The sequence below is a fragment of the Crinia signifera genome, chromosome 6 (assembly GCF_055691185.1).
Source record: "Crinia signifera chromosome 6, ASM5569118v1, whole genome shotgun sequence".
NCBI lineage: Eukaryota > Metazoa > Chordata > Amphibia > Anura > Myobatrachidae > Crinia > Crinia signifera.
This window is the reverse complement of record NC_139222.1, coordinates 282,976,839-282,994,347: the sequence shown is the minus strand read 5'-3', so window position 1 is coordinate 282,994,347 and position 17,509 is coordinate 282,976,839.

The window sequence follows — 17,509 nt, the reverse complement described above, 5'->3', positions numbered from 1 at the left end:
GGGCTTAACGGGGTGTTGGAGGGGTTTATAAGCAGGGTTCAGGCAGGAAATAGGGGTCACTGGGAGATTTTCTCAACAGCTCCCACCCACCCTTCCCTATTTTTTATAGTTTAGGTAGAATATTTGCTAGGATGTCTTTTTGTCACAGTGGCCTGTGCGGAGGGGGGTCCTCGAGGTTGGTGGCATTGAGGCTTAATTATGCGTCGGGGAGGGCCCCATGAGGGGGCTGGACTCCCCTGGGTGAGGTTAATTAATGAGCACTGGGTGTGTACAATTGGTGCCCTCGAGCCAATCGCTATCGGCTGGGGGTAAGAGCTCCTGGAAGTGCTTAGAGGTGTGGATATATATTTATTGAGGGCCTCGGGGACCACCTTCCGTGGGAATGTTTTTGGATTATTGTTTAAAATTGTATTGTTCAATAAAGATGGCTGCTGTGGCCAATTTTATCCAACAAGAGAGTTATGTCATTTGTGGGGGGATAGTTGGGCACAGCGATTAGACAATACCCTGTCAAGTGATGAGATAAAATAACTGTCAGATAGTGGCGAGACCATGAATATACATCATACAGATCACAGCCTGTTGGTGACTTTCAAAGATCAAAACAGAAGCAGCAAGCTTACGCTGCAGACTCGGATCACACTGATAATATAGCCAGAGCTTCCTATACTGTATATTGTACAATCACCACCTAGGTTTTACAACGTTTTATTTTATATATTTATCTATAGAGCAAATGTCTCTTGTCATAAAAAATGTTTGTTTTTTAAGACTGAATTATGTTTTTTGGGGGGCATATCTATCTATCTATCTATCTATCTATCTATCTATCTATCTATCTATCTATCTATCTGTCCATCTATCGCTAACTACTCTTCACCTCTATGAGGTGAAGTACTGCCACTGAACACTGGAGGCAACTCAACGGACCATTTGCCATATGTACTAAGCTTGAAAAGTGATAAAATGCAGAGTGATAAACAGCCAGCCAATCACCTCATACATGTGATCTCACAGACTGTGCTTGAAAAATGTCAGGTAGTTACTGATTGGCTGGCTGTTTATCACTCTGCATTTTATCACTTCTCAAGCTTAGTACATCTCGCCCCATGGGGGTTATTCTAGTTCACTCCTTCTGGAAAATTCCTTCTTAGATGGACAAAACCATGTGCACTGCAGGTGGGGCAGATGTAACATGTGCAGAGAGAGTTAGATTTGGGTGGGGTTTTACTTCAAAGTGAGATCTATATTGCAGTGTAAACATAAAGCAGCCAGTATTTACCCTGCACAGAAACAAATAACTCACCCAAATCTAATTCTCTCTGCACATTTTACATCTGCCCCCCTGCAGTGCACATGGTTTTGTCCATTTAAGAAGGATTTTGCCAGAAGGAGTAATCCAGAATAACCCCCATATTCCTCCTTTGTGTGCTAAAAGATGTCGTACCAGAAAGTGAAAGCATTTTTGGCATGGACACCAATCTGTTTCAATCGTGCTGTGGATATGGAGAGAGGGAGCTGTGAAGACAGAGATTGGAGGTAGGAGCAGATAGGGACTGAGGGTGGGGTGGAGAGTTTGTGGGTTAAAAACTGTCACAGCTCAAAGTGAAAGTAAAACTTTCACCGCCATCCCCCCGCTGTCGGATTCTTGTGAGATCCGGTTCCTATAAATCCCGCGGCTTGGCGCCATCTTCACTCCAGTCCTGGAGAAGGTAGTGAGAGGACGTGGGGCCCTGCTTTTCTGTATCAATCTGGGAGTGACTTGCTATGCAGTATAAAGTCCAGTCCAGTGGTGCAGTGCTGTACATTGTCCACATAGTTGGTTTAGGGGTAGGCTCTCCTGTGCTGCATATAACTGGTGTTGTTATTAATCCAATAAAAAAATTCAGGCTTTCTTTGAAGCTTTAGTAAGTTTACTCTTTATTATTGTTGGAATTGACCAAAACTTACTTCAGGGGACGTGGAGTGTGTGACTTTAATTCCAGGTTCAGGACACGGATGAGTTACACGCATGTGCGGTCTTCGGGCTGTGTATGCCTCTTATCAGTGGCATAACTACAGATTTTGTGATTACCCCCTGACAAAAAACTTTCTGGGTGCCGCCATCACCCATAATACTTCTACTGTAGTTGTCGGAGGATCTCTTTCCCTGACGGCACCTGCCCCTTCATACTATTGTAAATGTCCCTCCCAAAATGTCCACTGCTTCCTCTAGCATCTTTAATAACTGCTTCCTCTGAGGCAGCGGACATTTTGGGAGGGATACCTTTCCCATGTTACTGCTGCTTAGCGGCCAAGACCGTTTCCCCCACAGTACCCCCAGCACTCACAAGCCGCCCAGTGCCTCCAAGACACATATGAAAGTAATTGATCCAGTCCAACTGATTAAAAAGTGCCTCCAGTGGCACCCCCTACCTTGCAGTGCTGTGTGTGGTAGCACCCCCTACCCTGCAGTGCTGTGTGTGGTGACACCCTCTGCACCACCTTAATTAATGCCCTTGTGATGACGCTGCATTGTTACTGTCAGAGCGGAGATTAACCGAGAGAAGACTGCGGGAGAGAGAACAAGGGGCAGGTGAAGCGGGGGTGGCAATCAGGAGTGTCCGGAACACCGCTTACATTTAAGAATGTACTATTGCATACATGCCTACTCTTCCAGAAAGGCCAGGAGGCTCCCTAAAGACAGGTGGCACTCCCATCCCCCTGGCAAAGTGGGCAAATCTCCCGCACACTGTTGTTTCAATTCCGTTTTTGTGGTTAAATGCGATGAAAGATAGCTGACACAGTGGCGATACTTTGCGGTTGTGGGCCGCAGCTGGATAGCGTGGTTTTAAGACCACACCCCCACAAGATCACAATCCTTGCCTGGTAGGTCACAATTTGCTCTAGGGGACACCCACCGCAGCGATGCCACCGCAGATGGCGCTTTTCCTGCAGAGGATGAAAGTGAAGCCCTCGCGGTCAGGCCACCAACGTAGCTGGAGCAGAATGTATTACAGTATATGTAACACTACAATGAATCACAGACACTTCCCAGAGCTTTGATGTATGGTTCTCAATGGTCAGAGAAAATACAATTTAAGTCCTGGGTAATTGCTTCCCATAGCCAAACAATTATTCTGTGAGACTCATCACTTACACAGGCTGACACTGATGCAGAACACAGATTGCTGCAGGCAGGAATTGTGCCCGGCGTTGTCTGCACTTCTATTAATATTCCTGATCATGAGTGTAGACTTGCGCTAGTCTACACTAGGTGCACATGATACATCAGAGAGTAGGCGTACTCCGTCCAGCTGTACAGTAGCTCCATCTTGCCCACCTTCCTTTTTGGAAGTTTTCGAACACCGAATCCCTGAGTGCCTCCATGGCCGCACAGAATGGCTGCGGGATCTGCAACATCAGCTGCATCTTTTATGTGAGAAACAGATCCCAGTCGCACACTAAGACACACAAAGATATGCCCCCAAAACGGTCATGTGACATGTGTGGTTTCTACTTGTTATTCACCGTGCGACTGATTCCTCGCTGCGAGCAGCATCGCATTGGTACCATGCTGCATGCGCACTACAGCCATGATGCATGCATGGTTTACTCATCAACGCACAGCTGCGGCTGCATCTGAATGAGGCCCAGCGTTAGGGTTAACCACTATGGGAAGGGTTAGTGATAGGCTATGGAAGGGAAGGGAGGGTTAGGTAATAAGGGGAGGATTAGTAACAGGCTATGGAAGGGGAGGGAGGGTTAGGCACTAAGTGGAGGATTAGTAATGGGTATTGGAGAGAAGAGGAGGGTTAGGCACTAAGTGGAGGATTAGTAATGGGTATTAGAGAGAAGGGGAGGGTAAGCACTAAGTGGAGGATTAGTAATAGGTTATGGAAGGGAAGGGGAGGGTTAGGCACTAAGTGGAGGATTAGTAATAGGCTATGGAAGGAAAGGGAGGGCTAGGCACTAAGTGGAGGATTATTAATAGGCTATGGAAGGGAAGGGAGGGCTAGGCACTAAGTGGAGGATTAGTAATAGGCTATGGAAGGGAAGGGGAGGATTAGGCACAAAGTGGAGGATTAGTAATAGGCTATGGAAGGGAAGGGAGGGCTAGGCACAAAGTGGAGGATTAGTAATAGGCTATGGAAGGGAAGAGGAGGGCTATGCTCTAAGTGGAGGATTAGTAATAGGCTATGGAAGGGAAGAGGAGGGCTAGGCACTAAGTGGATGGTTAGTGATAGGCTATGGAAGGGAAGAGGAGGGCTAGGCACTAAGTGGATGGTTAGTGATAGGCTATGGAAGGGAAGAGGAGGGTTAGGCACTAAGTGGAGGATTAGTAATAGGCTATGGAAGGGAAGAGGAGGGCTAGGCACTAAGTGGAGGATTAGTAATAGGCTATGGAAGGGAAGGGAGGGTTAGGCACTAAGTGGAGGGTTAGTAATAGGCTATGTAAGGAAAGAGGAGGTTAGGCACTAAGCAGAGATTTAGTGAAAGGTTATGGAAGGAAAGGGGATGTTTAGGCAATGTAGAGGATTAGTGATAGGCTATGGAAATGGGAGTAGGGAAATGGGAAATGGGAGTAGAGGTTAGCATCAGGCACTAGGGCAGGGTTAGTAGTTTGTGATAATAAGGGCTAGTAGGGTTAGGGTGACTCCCAAGGTCGCAAATTTGCATTCAAGCAAGTTAACCAGAATAAGGGCCAAAATCAGATTAGTGCTGACAGAACTTCAGGGAAATATATTCTTATTAGATTATGGTCTATGTGTCCAATATTCATGCCATGGAAACCACCGAATCAGGGGGTTAGAAGCCGAGGAGGTAAATGGAATGCCTGCCTTTTCATATTCGTAGTGAGATTGGACATTAATTTCCACTTGAGTAATAATGCGGACGATTGGGGATCTCCAATTTTATGCAATCAGAAGTTTTATAGTTATCAGAATATGCCCATTATATATCTATATCTCTTCACTTATCTCAAAATATATCCCCACCCGCTGCACAAGATCTGCGTCTCTCATCCACACTCATTACTCGCTCCCACTTACACTTGCAGGATTACTGTCGGGCAGCACCCACCCTATGGAATGCCCTTCCACGCACACTAAGACTCTCCACTAGCCTCCAAACTTTCAAGCGTTCCCTGAAAACTCACCTCTTCAGGCAGCCTATCATATTCCAGAAACCCCACACAACCTCCAGTAGCATTCATATCTAATTGCATCCCATCAGGACTGTCTTGTAATCTGGTGGGACTGCCATGCTATGGAATTCTATCCTTATGTATCCCTCCTATTATCCCTATAGATTGTAAGCTTGCAAGCAGGGCCGTCCTACCTCTATGTCGGTTTGTATCTACCCAGTTTGTTTTATCACTGTTACTTCCAACTGTAAAGCGCATTGGAATCTGCTGCATTATATAAGACACTGTAACGGAATCTGCTGAGCTATATAAGACACTGTAACGGAATCTGCTGCGCTATATAAGACACTGTAACGGAATCTGCTGCGCTATATAAGACACTGTAACAGAATCGTCTGCGCTATATAAGACGCTGTAACGGAATCTGCTGCGCTATATAAGACGCTGTAATGGAATCTGCTGAGCTATACAAGACACTGTAACGGAATCTGCTGCGCTATATAAGACACTGTAATGGAATCTGCTGCGCTATATAAGACACTGTAACGGAATCTGCTGCGCTATATAAGACACTGTAACGGAATCTGCTGCGCTATAAAGGACACTGTAACGGAATCTGCTGCGCTATATAAGACGCTGTAACGGAATCTGCTGCGCTATATAAGACACTGTAACGGAATATGCTGAGCTATATAAGACTCTAACGGAATCTGCTGCGCTATATAAGACGCTGTAACAGAACCTTCTGCGCGATATAAGACGCTGTAACGGAATCTGCTGCGCTATATAAGACGCTGTAACGGAATCTGCTGCGCTATATAAGACACTGTAACAGAATCTGCTGCGCTATATAAGACGCTGTAACGGAATCTGCTGCGCTGTATAAGACGCTGTAACGGAATCTGCTGCGCTATATAAGACGCAGTAACGGAATCTGCTGCGCTATATAAGAACCTGTAACGGAATCTTCTGCGCTATATAAGAAACTGTAAATAAATTAATCTATCAAGTGGAGTCGGAGGGATCGGAAAATTCAAAACCTTACATATTAGAGCAAATATCGAAGACCACACATTAGCTATAGCTGGACACTCCCAAAAATATGTAAAAGAGAGCCCACGTAACAGCAATTGGGCCAGCATAGATTTGAAACTGATGGGCAGATCTTGTGGAGTAAGATCGGAGTTAAATACAGTCAATGCATTCATTTTAAAAAGTGTTCCAAGTGGGAAATGTATCTGGATAATTGCCAATCATTTTCAGGAATGAAGATCGAGAGATAACGTTCCCATTTCAATGAGGATGGGAATTTAGTAAATCCCAAGGGTTTTATCAGTAGGGTGTACCACCAAGAGATTACACCTCGACTATCTACATGTGATAATCTATCCCAAAGCTATTTGGGGAGTGTGGATATCTTATGTGGGGGTGTAGTGATACCGGCCAAGCAGTGCCTAAATTGGAGGTATTTAAAGAAATCCCTATGGGAGAGAGAGAATTGGGATTGTATCTGGGTAAAGGACACCAAGGCATCAGATGGAGATGCCTCCGCTAAGGAGATAATTCCATGGGATGACCAGGATACAAAAGATAGGTTTGGTATCAGTAGCGCCATCCCGTCCAGTGAGACAAGGAAGAGAAACATCATTTCTTATACTAACAAATTCCAACCAACATGGTTAATGTTGAAAACGCGGTTATATCAACATACTATATGTCGAAATTATAACCATGTCAATATTCCCATGTGTCAAAATATACCCGATCCTGATAGAGATGACTATGTAGTGCCTAAGAAATAATTAATCTGCGTAAGAGCGGTTTTGCGGTCCAATCCCCAGTATCGGGTTCCAAGAGTAATCTCCGTGGAAACGGCTTTGCTAACCTAGCCCCCACCCCTGCTCCTGGATGGTATTGGAGGCAACTCAAGCAATAATGTAGAAAACAGGCCAACTATACTCTACACTTACAAGTATCCCAGGTGCACATGGACAAAGGGGAACAGAAGTGTTTGGGAAAACAGGTTAGAAAACACCTGAAACCGGCAATAATTGGTAACACCCCCCCCCCCCCGCCACCATTGGTGTTATCAGTGTTAGATTACTATTGGCATCCTAGCAGTAGATGGGGATGGCATAGTGCTGACGGGACTGTGCGGTGTGGTAAATTAGACAGGAGCTTGTACTGGTGATACGCAGAAGATCAATCACAGCTAATTGCTAATGACTCAGTATGATATACCGCCCTTCTGTATATTGCTGATCAATAACCTTCAGCGAATAATAATTATAAAAAAAAAATAACAAAATCAAAACCCCTCCGAGAAGACGGATCGTCAATAAATATGTTCTCGTTCAGAAAGAAAGTTCTGTTCACTTTTATTGTGCATGCAACACACACTGGTGCTTCCCCTCATACGCCCACCTGCAGAGCCGAATTCCCCATTAGGCACGTGAGGCACGTGCCTAGGGGCGGCACATGTTTGGGGGCGGCACTTGGATGCCTGTTATAGTACTGTCAGCCCAAAATGTACCAATAACTGCAAAATATCCGCTGTACTGTAATATATTCCATCTTAAATAGAGTGTAAATGGATAGGACATGCAGATACTGCCCCTATAAACTGTTCTACTTAGTAAACATTATTGTTGTGCCTAGGGGCGCCCTCATCCCTAAATCCGCCCCTGCCCACCTGTGGAGTAAAAGCATACTCACCCTCTTACTCTTACCTATGTGTTGGTTGATACGTTGCTGCAGGTCCGTTTCCATCGCCGAAAGCTGTACAGCGGGCTGACATGATGTCCCAGTGGGACCTTGTCACTCTGGTCTGGCATCCCATGCCGGTATGTGTGGCTGCATGGGCACTGCCATGGCACCCAGAGTCAGGTGACCCATGCGCTCCAACCGCCTGACCCTGGGAGCCTGGGTGCCATGACACCCAGGGTCAGGTGACCCATGCGCTCCTTAATGTCCACAATGTCTCATGTGACTACATTCAAACCAGTGTGAACCCTGCTGTCCAATCCTGGACCAATCTGCAGTCACATGGCAGCCCTCCAATCAGCTGCCGCTGAGGGGGATATAAAGAGTGAAGTCAGAATAGCTCAGAGCCTTAAACAATTGTCTTCCTCCTGAGAGAGATCCCAAAGGCTGGTTTCTAGGCACCAGGTTACCTGACTCCAGCTTTACTTTGTCCTGTTGCTGCTGCTGCTTATCCCTGGATCCCTTGTCACCTGCCTGATACTCTGCTATCACCCCCTTCAGCTTCCTAAATTATCAACAGCTTTCAGGCTACAGCACAGGATACATAAAACACAGGTTCCCAGCCCAATCCCTGAACCATCGGTTCCCAGACCGATCCCTGAACCATCGGTTCCCAGACCGATACCTGAACCATCAATTCTCAGACCATTAACAATACCAGATCCTCAGTGCATTTCTCACAACCATCGATACTTACCTACAGTACCAGATCCTCAAAGCAGTCCCAGGATCAGTTAGGTTCAGATTTACTTTAAGAGAGGGCCTCAAGCTGCCCATCGGTTGCAGCAAAACCCATATCCTCTTGCAGGGTTCCCTGGAGAAGACAAATTCTTGTAAAGCAAGAAAAGAAAGGATGTCACTAGTGTGGCCAATCCCGGGATCGGGATCGGCGGGATCCCGGGATTTGGCCTAAAAAAGTCCGGGATTTCAATCCCGGGATTGGAGAATCCAATCCCGGGATTTCGGGATTAGACTGCGCATGCGCAGTCTAATGCCGGGCAGCGTCTGAGCACTATCTCAGACGCTGCCCGGCTGTTCCCGTAGCCTGACCCGGCGTGCGGCCTGCGTAGCGTGACAGTAGAGGTCACGCTGCGCAGGCCACACGTCACCAGTGACCGCCGGCCTGCCTCCGCCTGCCCGCCTCCCGACAGCACGCCGGCCTGACTCCGCCCGCCTCCGCCTGCCAGCCTCGTCTCCGCCGCCCGCCTGCCGTCTTCTATGGAGGTGCACTTGCCGGGAGGCACTGTGCACCTCCAAACCCACTCCCGGCCGCCCGCCCGCACCCTAATGTAAGTAGATGTGCGGGTCGGCCGGGGTGGGTACTATGCTAAAAATGGGGTTTTTTTTGCTGGGGATGCCAATCCCGGGATCCCGGGAATCCCGGGATTGAGCGTTTTTCAATCCCGGATCCCGGGATTGAAAAAATGCCCCGGGATTGGCATCCCTAGATGTCACTTTGTGATGCACTGAGAGAGAGAAAATTTAATAAGTAACCTTTATTTATAATTTTTTAAAAACTTTTGGCAAAAATCTAAAAGACACAATACACACATTAAACATAGACAAGTAAAAAAGGATGAAGATATCCTTGACTCCGTGGGGTCCCACTTCACAATGTTTTTATACGTATAAATGTCAACACTTTAATATGTGTTTAGTGCATTCACTGTTTCCAGAATAGGAACTGGTTGATATATATTTTCCCAGTTTTCAACTACTAAATAGCGGTATCACTTTAAGCACCTATTAGGTTCAGGAGTGCCTGTATACCAATTTTGTCTGTGGTGTGAGGGTAACCAAAGATTTATGGTCTCACCCAGCAGACTGGTATAATTAAAACATATGCAGATATGAGCGTTTATAATGTAGTATGCTCAAAAAAGTATCAGTGCCAAAGACAGCAATAAGCTGTGTGGCCACTGCAATACCCGGATGGTGCTTAAGTGAGTGGTAATTTCAGTGCTCTGAGTCCGGTCTGTGAGCCGGGACAGTTGGATTCACAGCGTGTAATTGAGAAGTGCTGCGCCCACTCTCGTCACTCCGGCTGAGAATGACACAGCCGGCTCGCACTGTACTGCACGTGGGGGTCTGAGTCAGTCTGTGGGACTGTCAGCCGTTGTGCTGGGCATCAGAACTGCGGTGCGCACCGCGTCTGCCTGCCGTATGAGTGCTTGGATGCAACGCCGCTGTGGATACTGCTAAATGGAGAGAAACAGATCAAAATGCATTCATGGGGGGAGAGGGAAATGGGAGCACACTGCGGAGTGTACGGACCGCAGTACAGTGCGAGCCGGCTGTGTCATTCTCAGCCGGAGTGACGAGAGTGGGCGCAGCACTTCTCAATTACACGCTGTGAATCCCACTGTCCCGGCTCACAGACCGGACTCAGAGCACTGAAATTACCACTCACTTAAGCACCATCCTGGTATTGCAGTGGCCACACAGCTTATTGCTGTCTCTGGCACTGATACTTTTTTGAGCATACTACATTATAAACGCTCATATCTGCATATGTTTTAATTATACCAGTCTGCTGGGTGAGACCATAAATCTTTGGTTACCCTCACACCACAGACAAAATTGGTATACAGGCACTCCTGAACCTAATAGGTGCTTAAAGTGATACCACTATTTAGTAGTTGAAAACTGGGAAAATATATATCAACCAGTTCCTATTCTGGAAACAGTGAATGCACTAAACACATATTAAAGTGTTGACATTTATACGTATAAAAACATTGTGAAGTGGGACCCCACAGAGTCAAGGATATCTTCATCCTTTTTTACTTGTCTATGTTTAATGTGTTTATTGTGTCTTTTATATTTTTGCCAAAAGTTTTTAAAAAATTATAAATAAAGGTTACTTATTAAATTTTCTCTCTCTCGGTGCATCACAAAGTGACATCCTTTTCTTTTCTTGCTTTACAAGAATTTGTCTTTTGCTTCAAACTTATGTCCCGTGATAGCACACCCTCAGCATAAATATTTACGTACATAACACTATCATTTGAGGGGTCACCTAACACTAACTCTACGTATACTCTTCCTGTGCGATTAACCCTGTCCTCCCTTTGTTTTTCCCTGGAGAAGACCACCGGTGGGGTTAGACTCCACGGCTCTGTTCAGAGTCTCCGCCAACACTCTCCCTAGGTGTGAGCTGAGTTTTCCAGTGCTCCTGGTACATACACCACCACTACATCAAACATCCCAGTTTCAAGTCCCCCGTATCCTCCACTGGCCCACTTCCGCTATAGCCAGGAACACCAGATACCCAAGTTCCCACCTACACATCCAGAATGGCTGGAAGGCTCCCTAAAATTGTGTCACCCCCCCATCTGCACCCCATTCCATTCATCATCCCCCACCTACTTGTATCAGCTCACCCCTACTTACTCTGAATAATGGGTGGGGTGGTGACGCGATTCACTCTAAATGACATTGTTGCAGTACTGCTTCCACTTTATAATGGTGGTATTGTGGCACTGTAAAGTGGGGGGCGGGTCTACAGCGATGCCATCATGTGGCCACACCCCTTTGGCTGCCTCCTCCGCACCTCCTCCGAGAGGGAGCAACCACTAAATAAATTCAGCTTTGTCTACTAGTATTATTATGAAACTTTGGGCCTAATTCAATTTTGATTGGAAGGGGTCAATTTCGGCCACATTACGATGGTGGGGGGGTCTGCGCATTCGCATATTTGGGCAGGGGAACGCCTAACATTTTATGGGCATCCGTATTAAAACACTGGGCATTCCCCTGGGAAGGCAGGCGCGGTGTTCCCTGCTCAGAGTGGCTGGCTGATGTCACATGACCACAGCACCCATGTAGTCTGACCGGCTTTACACTCTCAGTGAAATCTTTACCCTCTTTTATCCTACTTATGATGACTGCTGAGCAGAGTTTTAGTGGGGTAAGCCATTTTGCTATCTCATCTCTGGGTTTTCCATCAGATTGGCGCGGTTACGCTTCTTAGGCCCTTATTCTAGTTGAATCGGACGGATGCGTATTTCGGACAGGCACCGAGTGTTCTTAGCCCCGCCTACCATGCGGATCGCTCACTGAAGGGGAGATTCTCTAAGAATCTCCGCCCCCCTTCGCCGCCCATCGCATTTATAATTATCGCATATGTTCTAACATATGCGATAATTAAGGCAAAGGACAGCTCTTGCGTTAAGAGCTGTCCTTTGCGGTGAGAGTCGCTGGGTCCCAGCAGGTCCCGGCGGCTCCCCCCTCCCTCCCACACCCGGCGCTGCTGCTGCTGCGCCAGGCTCTCCTCCTCCCTGCACCCGGAAGAGGATCAGTGCAGGGAGGAGGTCAAAGGAAGAAATCTAGCGATGTTGAGGAAACATTGGATCCTCAACATTGCAGGGTTAAACATCGAACATTGGAACCATAAATCCGATGTTACCGATGAAACATCATATGATAATGCATCCCTAGTGGTTACACCTCCCTGTTGTGCCTCGTTCTTCTTAGCCCCTCCCCTTTTCTATCATTGCATCTGAATATTTGTAATACAAAATAACCGGACAGATAAGAAATTACAGTTTTAAAGCTGTTTTTTTTTTCTTTCATTAATTTTAGTTATCAATCGTTGCAATTGGAGTTTTACTCTGGCTGCGCTGTTGATTGAAACATTCGAAGCATGACAAATCTTGTATTTCTTTGATCTTTTATCCTCAGTAACACAGCAACAGAGTCATTGCATTGACGTTCCATGGCCAGCTGAGGAACAGTTTCTGTGTGAAGGACAGATGCTCAATCATCAATGTACATCTGAGACAGAAATCTCAATATTTACGTACAGGTGACGTCCGACACTCAGTTTGTTTCTCAGCCTTCGGTCGTCAGAGCATCTTGTAACCTGCTATTTCTCAGCAATTGCAGAACCACATTTGGAAGGTGTTATATTACTATATCAGAGAAACTACACCAAAGCAGCAAACATAGAGTACAGAAGGCAGCAACGGACGGGTGTTTTCTGTTTTCAGACTTATTTGAAATCTTATACATTATAGATCTTGAGATAAATTAGTCTATTTCATAAACTTTCATTGGTGGCATAAAGCATTATTAACACATAGGGGGAAATTTACTAAAGGGAATTTGTAAAAAATAGGTCTATTTGTATCCAGAAATACACTTTTTTTTGACATTTACTATCCCGAAAATACGGCAATTCGTATTCGTATTGATGTGCTATCAATACGAATACGAATTGACGTATTTTTGGGATAGTAAATGTCAAAAATAAGTGTATTTCTGGATACAAATACACCTATTTTTTACAAATTCCCTTTAGTAAATTTCCCCCATAGTTAATAACATACCAAACCAAATATAAATGTAAATGTGCAGCTGCTATGTGGCCCAGAGCTGAGAGGGGCCACCTTCCATGTCACAGTTACATGTGATATATACAAGGGTGTAACTTCCATAGGTGCAGGGGGTGCAACTGCTATGGGGCTCAGAGCTGAGAGGGGCCACCTTCCCTGTCACAGTTACATGTTATATACAGGGGTTTAGATACCATAGGTGCAGGGGGTGCAGCTGCTATGTGGCCCTGAGCTGAGAGGGGCCACCTTCCCTGTCACAGTTACATGGGTTATATACAGGGTGTAGCTACCCTAGGTGCAGGGAGTGCAGCTGCTATGGGACCCAGAGCTGAGAGGGGCCACCTTCCCTGTCACAGTTACATGTGTTATATACAGGGGTGTAGCTACCATAGGTGCAGGGGGTGCAGCTGCTATGGGACCCAGAGCTGAGAGGGGCCACCTTCCCTGTCACAGTTACATGTGTTATATACAAGGGTGTAACTACCATAGGTGCAGGGAGTGCAGTTGCTATGGGGCCCAGAGCTGAAAGGGGCCACCTTCCCTGTCACAGTTACATGTGTTATATACAGGGTGTAGCTACCATAGGTGCAGGGAGTGCAGTTGCTATGGGGCCCAGAGCTGAAAGGGGCCACCTTCCATGTCACAGTTACATGTGTTATATACAGGGTGTAGCTACCATAGGTGCAGGGAGTGCAGTTGCTATGGGGCCCAGAGCTGAAAGGGGCCACCTTCTCTATCACAGTTATATGCAGTTATATGTGTTATATACATGGGTGTAGCTACAATAGGTGCAGGGGGTGCAGCTGCTATGGGTCCCAGAACTGAAAGGGGCCACCTTCCCTGTCATAGTTACACGTGTTATAGACATTTTTCAACATTGGATGGTATATCGGAACCCATACAAACTTTTGAGGTACTGTATACAAATATCTAGTGACATTGTAAACAAATAGTCGTTTTAATGATACACTTCACTTATTTTAATAAACCCCATTAATAAGTTTGCTGAAGAGATGACATTATATCACCCTGGACCCCCAAGATTGTCATTACCATCAAAGAACACTTTATTATCATAGGCAAATCTAGAGGGTGGTTCGGGGGATTCACCGGACCACCCATTAGCCCATTTTGTAGCTAAGGGATGGGGCTTTCCAACTAGCCCAGCCCCGCGTCTCTAGCCCCTGGGAACCGGAGATACTGCCAGGCAAAGCTGGAACGTTTTCCCTATAGGATAACATGGGACCCGCTAATTCCGACCCCCACCCAGTTCAGCGGCTGCCAGTTCCCCATTCGGCATCACTGAAGCTCGAGGTTGATCTCAGTCTAACCCAAATCGCTGGGCCTTCAATCTGATACCAGGCTGGATCCATATGGGTTAATTTGTTCCAGGGATATTGAGGTTAAACTGTTTTTTTCTTAAATTTCTTAAATGTAATTTCACGACTGTTTATGTTCTTTGAGGGCAGATTTCTCTGGAACCAAACAGCCCAGTTTCACGGGACCAAAATCATTCGAAGCCAACTCAAAAGTTCTTCAATATGATACTGGTCCCATGTAAATGGGTCAGTTGGTTCAAAAGATATAGCTGGTTGGTTAAAGGGGGGTAGGGAGAGGGGAGTGGTTGTCTCTCCCCCTCACACCAGAAAATGCAGGGACTAGGCTGGTGTATAAGGGGTCAGCCTGGGAATGTCCCTGCATGATCCTGGGACCATATTCCCGGGTAAATCCCTGCATTTTCTGTTGTGAAAGGGGTATTATTTCAAACAGCCGTGACCTGCAGTGCTCTGAATACAGCCAGGCAACCCCCTGCTCTCTGCCCAGCTGTCAATAACTGTCACCCCTGCAGCTTCCGCTCCAATTCTTCTCCCCGCTTTCACCTCAGCCCGCCCCCCCCCTTTTAATCATGAGGTGCCGGCGCCCGGCGTGCTCCCCCGACGTCACGCACAACAACAGCGCGCACAATATTTCAAATGTCCACTCGGCTAGAGGGGATACAAGGAGGGGAGTGGGAGCGTGCTCTGCGCTGCACTCTGCTCCTCTCCCCATAGAAGCAGCTGCACCGCTCTCCATCTCTCCCTGCAGCAGCAGCGAAGGCTCATATAAAAATTTACAGTTAGTAACACTTTTGGGATCATTGCTTAAGGGACGCTACAAGTGGCGGTATGTGGGGGCATTACGCATAAAGTGTGGCTTAATGTGTAAGGGGCATTACGGTGTGCAGCATCATGTGTAAGGGGCATTATGTGTGCAGCATCATGTGTAAGGGGCATTATGTGTGCAGCATCATGTGTAATGGGTACTATGGTGCGCGGCATCATGTGTAATGGGTACTATGGTGTGCGGTATCATGTGTAATGGGTACTATGGTGTGCGGCATCATGTGTAATGGGTACTATGGTGTGCGGCATCATGTGTAATGGGTACTATGGTGTGCGGCATCATGTTTAATGGGTACTATGGTGCCATCAAGCAAGAACCCCCTAGCAATGAGCACGTAGGTAAGCAGCGCTTATGTGGCAAATATGTAATGGGCATTACGGTTTGTTATATAGTATGTAATGGGCATCATGATGTGTGGCACAATGTGTAATGGGCATTATGGTGTGTGGCCTAATGTGTAATTGGCATTACGGCGTGTGGCTTTATGTGTAATGGGTATTACGGAGTTTGCTAAAATGTGTAATGGGCATTACTGTGTATGGTCTAAAGTGTAATACCACACCCCTTTTTGTGATACCACGCCTCCTTCCCATGAGGCCATGCCCCCTTTTTTTTGCAAAGGTCCCCATGCACTTATGTCTGGATCTGGGACCACCCATTACCATAATTCTAGGTTTGCCAATGTTTATTATATATAATAAATTACTATTAAACATCAAAGTGCTTTCTCCCTCAATCTCAGCAATCAGAAATTAAACTCTAACATTTCATTAAGAGCATGTGGACTTAAAGTTTTTAATTTAAAAATACAGAATGTTGCTACAACAGAAGACTTCTGATACCTAGATTTAATATTGCATTTTAACTGTGGAACTACAGGTCCCAGCATGCCTCCCCGTATGATGGTATGGGGTATCCCATGTAGTCCTTTGGGCCTCTTCTGCAGTAATAATCCATAGGGTACCCGTAAAAAAATAAAACTTCATACTCGTCTTATCCATTGTAGATCGGTCCTCTTCGTTCCACGCAGGCAAAGTCCCAAACCACATGAACTGAAGAGAATCCATGTATGGACTCTCTTTCCCTGACTGGAGGGCCATCACATGACATCTGTCACTTGGAGAAACATCAGCCAATCAGGAAATGCCACATGGTTGTATTCTCCTGATTGGCTGAGCTCTGCTCAGCCGTCACTCAAGCAGAGCTCAAACGCTTCTCTGGGGAATAATCCCTCATAAATGCCTCAACAGTCACTTAATATCTCCCTGTCACCCCTGCCTCCCCAGTCACCCACTATATGTCTGTCATCCTGCCTCCCCTGTTATCAACTATCTCAGTCACCTCTGCATCCCCAGTCATCCCCTCTCTCACTGTTGCCCCTGCCTCCCCAGTCACCCACTATCTCCCTGTCACCCACTAACTCCCTGTCACCCCTGCCTCCCCAGTCACCCACTATCTCCCTGTCACCCCTGCCTCCCCAGTCACCCACTATCTCCCTGTCACCCACTATCATAGCAAAACATTATTTTTATTTTTTAAAGTGCAGGAAGGAACATCTTATTTGTTACTTGCATTTTGGATAAGTGTGACACTGAATTAGTATCTTAACCAGAGCACCCAATTGCACAGCCCAGAGGCGCTATTACATTGTTAGTATTAATTGTTGGTGCGCAGTGCACACTGGTGTTTCTTTTTTGGTGCTGCCTGATTGGTGCACACTGGTTCATGCCACCGTTACTATTATTATTGAAGTGCAATGGTTTGCAGCAGTGTAATTTGAAAAAAAATATTTTAAATATAATTTATATTTTTTTATTTAAAGAATAGAATTATGGAAATGTGTGTGTGTGTGTTAATTGTTAGGCTGTATCGCACTGCGTTAATAAATATAAGTGCTGTGAGTCTGAAGTATGAGTTGTACTTTATAAAGAGACAAAAAACAAGAAAGCTATTTTCCTGTACAACTAACTAAATAAAGCCCAGTATACGCTGTGCCCAATGGCATTATTAAATATGTGAGACAATATGGATCACAATAGAAGAGCAGGAGCAGCAACCGAGTAGTAGTGATGTGTCATGCAAGCCATGATAGTACTACAACATCTACTAAAGGTTGTCC